Raw genomic sequence first — 5076 nt, 5'->3', positions numbered from 1 at the left:
GGGCGCTTCGGCGTTCTCTGCGAGGCTTTCCTCTCATAAAAGAGCTTACACGTGACGCGTCCTTTTCAGGATGTCTCGTCCGTGTACTTCTGGGTGTGGTCGGTTGCTTTCCTCCTCTGATGGGCACGAACACTGTCTGGTATGTTTGGGCTTTCAGCATGCTCAGACAGCGTTCGCGGATGAGTCATGTTCTCACTGCGGGAACATGACCATCGCAATGTTGCGGTCAAGACTCCATGACCTTCGTACTGAAGTGAGAGTCCCCTCTACCACACCCCGATCTACTGAGTCCCAGAGGCCCAGTACTTCGGCTGGTGGTCAGGGTGACTTGACGGTTACGGTGTGGAACAAAGCCCCGACGCTCATGCCTCGGGCCACACCCCCGTCTTGCACATTGCAAACCGCGAGCGTTCAGATGCAGATCGCGGGGCCGGCTCCGGCCCCCCCGCGCATCTCGTTTGGCGCTCCGGAGGAGGATGCGATGTCGATCACCGCATCACAAGGTGGGCTCGAGTCCTCTGGAGATGATGACTCGGCTGTGCTGCCGCCCTCGGGCGTGCCAGCATTGCCCGAGTCAGATCCAGAGCTGACAGCCATGTTGTCTCGGGCAGCCGCGAGCTTAGGGATCGAGTGGAACCCTCCACCCTGTCCCGAACGCTCAAGGCTCGATGATTGGTTTTTGGGGGCTCGCGCTGACACCCGTCAGTCCTTGCCCTCAATACCTTTCTTTCCCGAGCTGCATGAGGAACTCACGCGGTCCTGGAAGTCCCCGTTGTCTTCCCGTGACCGTTCGGTGACTTCCTCCGCCTTCTCCGTCCTCGATGGGGCGGCAGCTAAAGGGTACACTGGGGTCCCTCCAGTTGAACGTTCTGTTGCGATGCAACTGTGTCCTCAGAGCGCTTCAACCTGGCGTGGTGATCCTAAGCACCCCTCCAAAGCCTGTCGATTCACATCAACCTTGGTGTCGAAATCGCACAGAGCCGCGGGGCAGGCTGCCGCTTCGCTGCATGCCATGGCGATCCTTCAGGTCTACCAGGCCAGGATCCTCAAGGACATGCACGAGGGTGGAGTTGATCCGGGGCTCTTAAATGAGCTGCGTGCCGCCACCGACCTCGCTCTCCGGGCGACGAAGGTGACCGCACGCTCCCTGGGTCAAGTGATGTCCACAAATGTGGTCCAGGAGCGTCACCTGTGGCTGAACCTGGCCGATATGCGGGACACCGAGCGGACCCGGTTCCTCGATGCCCCCATATCCCAGGCCGGCCTCTTCGGCGGGGCGGTTGAGGACTTCGCCCAACAGTTCTCAATCGCCCAGAAGCAGACTGAGGCAATCAAACATGTACTGCCCCGGCGGCCAGCTGCTGCCTCCACCCAGCCGCCGGCACAGTCGCCTCAGTCGCCTCAGTCTGCTCCACGCCGAGGACGCCCTCCTAAGGCTCCCGCCCCTCCCACCCGGTCCAAGCAGCAGCCTTCACCCGGGCCGGGTCGCGGAGGAAGCCGTAGGAAGGCGTCCAAGTCCCCTCAGGCCGCCCCGCGCCCCGCTAAACGCCAGGCCAAGCGGCGCTCCTGAGACGGACGGCTCAGGGATGGGAAATTCTTTCGAGGAGATGGTAGCAGGACCACTCCTTCCCCCGGTGGAGGGCCGGGGGAGAATCCTTTGTTCAGCTGCTGGCCCCCGGGTCAGCAGCACCCTATGTTGGTCAAAGAAAGAATTAACACTCCCATCCCTGAGCCCACAGAGTCCGGTGATGACGGTGCGCGCCACCCACGGGTCCCGCCACTCGCATCCCACTCTGTCGCCAGCCTCCTGGCAGAGCAGACCCCAGTGGAACTTGCGTCCTTCCCTGGTCTCCTCTGTCAGGACGCAGCTGTCAACCGTGCCCCCGCACCGGGACGCCCCACAGCCTCCCATGTCCGGGCCGGTGACGCTGCATCGCTGCAAGCCCACACCGGGTACGTCTGTACACCGTATGACCCCGCTGGTGCAGTTTCTGGATGTCTGGCTTCAGCTTCCAGGGCTGTCCCGCTGGGTCGAGCGGACCGTCAGGCGCGGCTACGCGATTCAGTTCGCGCAGGTTCCTCCCTGCTTCCGGGGAGTCCGTTCCACCATGATCGGGGCCAACGCCCCCGTCATGCGAGCGGAGATTGCCACCCTACTGGCGAAGGGTGCGATCGAACCTGTCCCTCCAGCCGAGATGAATTGCGGGTTTTACAGCCAGTACTTCATTGTACCCATAAAGACCGGTGGGCTACGGCCAATCCTGGACCTGCGCGTCTTGAACCGTTACCTTCACCGGTTTCCGTTCAAGATGTTGACAGCGAAACGCCTTTTCGAATGCGTTCGTCCACACGATTGGTTTGCAGCGATCGACCTGAAGGACGCCTACTTCCATGTCTCCATTTTGCCTCGACACAGACCGTTCCTACGGTTTGCTTTCGAGGGGCGGGCATATCAGTACGCGGTTCTACCATTCGGGCTATCTCTGTCCCCTCACGTCTTTACGAAGATTGCCGAGGCAGCCCTTGCGCCCCTTCGGCAGCACGGGGTCCGCATCCTGAACTACCTCGACGACTGGCTCATACTGGGTCCCTCTCGAGAGCAGGTTTGCGGACACAGAGATTTGGTGCTCCATCACCTAGCCCGTCTGGGCCTTCGGGTCAACTGGGAGAAGAGCAAACTTTGCCCCGCGCAGAGGATCTCTTTTCTCGGTATGGATATCGACTCGGTCGCCATGTGCGCGCAGCTTTCGAGCGAGCGCGCGCAGTCTCTGCTGACTTCCCTTCGACAACTCGAGGGCAAGAGTGCGGTTCCACTGAAACACTTTCAGAGGCTCCTGGGGCATATGGCATCTGCAGCCGCGGTAACGCCGCTCGGATTGCTTCATATGAGACCGCTTCAGCACTGGCTACGCGATCGAGTCCCGAGATGGGCATGGCGGTCTGGCACGCTCCGGGTCCCAGTGACCCGGGCCTGCTTACAGACACTCACCCCGTGGTCGAACCTCAAGTTTCTACGGACCGGAGTGTCCTTAGAACGAGCTTCCCGGCATATTGTTGTGACAACAGATGCATCATCCACGGGCTGGGGTGCCATGTGCAATGGACAAGCAGCCGCGGGCTCCTGGACAGGACCCCAGCGCCTTCTGCATGTCAATTGCCTCGAGTTACTGGCTGTACGGTTCGCCCTGCACCGCTTCCGAGCGTTGCTGAAGGGTCAACATGTGCTAGTCAGGACAGACAACACGGCCGTAGTAGCGTACATCAACCACCAGGGCGGTCTACGCTCCCACCGTATGTCTCAACTCGCCCGCCATCTCGTTTTGTGGAGTCAGAAGCGCCTGAGGTCCCTTCGTGCTGTCCACATCCCTGGAGACCTGAACTGTGCAGCCGACGAGCTCTCACGGTTTCAGCCTCTCCCCGGAGAGTGGAGACTCCACCCCCAGACGATCCAGCTGATATGGGAACGGTTCGGCGACGCACAGGTAGATCTGTTTGCCTCCCAGGACTCTTCCCATTGCTCCCTGTATTATTCCCTGACCGAGGGCACCCTCGGCACGGATGCACTGGCGCACAGCTGGCCGTCAGGGCTACGCAAGTATGCGTTTCCCCCAGTGAGCCTTCTTGCACGGGTACTGTGCAAGATCAGGGAGGACAAGGAGCAGGTCGTCTTGGTCGCCCCGCTTTGGCACGGCCAGACCTGGTTCCCAGAACTCTTACTCCTTGCGACAGCCCCTCCCTGGCCTATTCCTCTGAGACCGGACCTCCTTACTCAGAGACGGGGCACCTTTTGGCACCCGCGTCCAGCGTTCTGGAAGCTCCATGTGTGGCTTCTGGACGGGACACGGTAGGTTTGAGTAGCCTTCCACCTGCGGTGGTCGCTACCATCACTTCCGCTAGAGCTGAGTCTACACGACGTCTCTACGCGTTGAAGTGGAACCTCTTCGTCACATGGTGCTCTTCCCGCCAAGAAGACCCCTGGAAATGCCCGATCGGGTCCGTGCTATCGTTTCTCCAGGAGGGGGTGGAGCGAAGGCTGTCTCCCTCCACCCTTAAAGTGTACGTGGCCGCAATATCTGCCTACCACGATCTCCTGGGAGATAAAAAGGTAAGTCAGCACGACCTGATCATCAGGTTCCTGAGGGGGGCGAGGAGACTGAATCCTCCTCGCTCTCCTCTCGTTCCCTCTTGGGACCTCTCAGTAGTCTTAAGTGCTCTGCAGAGGCCTCCCTTTGAGCCTTTGCGGTCGGCCGAGATTAAGTTCTTGTCTATGAAGACGGCTCTGCTGACCGCATTGGCCTCGCTTAAGAGGGTCGGGGACCTGCAAGCATTTTCGGTTGACGAAGCGTGCCTTGAGTTCGGGCCGGCTAACTCTCACGTGATCCTGAGACCCCGGCCCGGATATGTGCCCAAGGTTCCTACCACTCCGTTCCGAGATCAGGTGGTGAACCTGCAAGCGCTGCCTTTGGAGGAGGCAGACCCAGCCTTGGCATTGCTCTGTCCAGTACGCGCTCTCCGCGCCTACGTAGACATGACGCAGTGTTTCAGGACCTCAGACCAGCTCTTTGTCTGTTATGGTGGAGAGCGGAAGGGAAGCGCTCTCTCAAAGCAGAGGCTGTCTCACTGGATAGTGGACACCATTGTTTTGGCATACCAGCAGCAAGGCCGACCATGTCCCCTTGGTGTGAGGGCACACTCCACCCAGAGTGTGGCCTCCTCTTGGGCTCTAGCGCATGGCGCCTCGCTAACAGACATCTGCAGAGCTGCAGGCTGGGCGACACCCAACACATTCGCCAGATTCTACAATCTCCGAGTGGAGCCAGTGTCCGACTATGTACTCGCCCCTACGGGTGGCCGGTAATGGGCCAGGCTCAGGTGTCTTCGCTTGCTCGCCATTCCACTCCCAGGACTGGATACGTGCGATATTTTCCTCAGGTGAGTTCCCCGAGAGCCATGAGCTCCTCCAGCACTGCTTACGCCGACATCAGTTCAGTCTGCCCTTTCGAGCCCAGACCCTCATGTCCGGCCAGGTGCTCCGTGTGCATGGTTCCCCTCCGGCGACCCCCACACGAGTATTCC

Source organism: Gobio gobio, assembly GCF_949357685.1.
Source record: "Gobio gobio genome assembly, chromosome: 8".
Classification (NCBI taxonomy): Eukaryota; Metazoa; Chordata; class Actinopteri; order Cypriniformes; family Gobionidae; genus Gobio; species Gobio gobio.
This window is presented reverse-complemented; position numbering follows the sequence as displayed.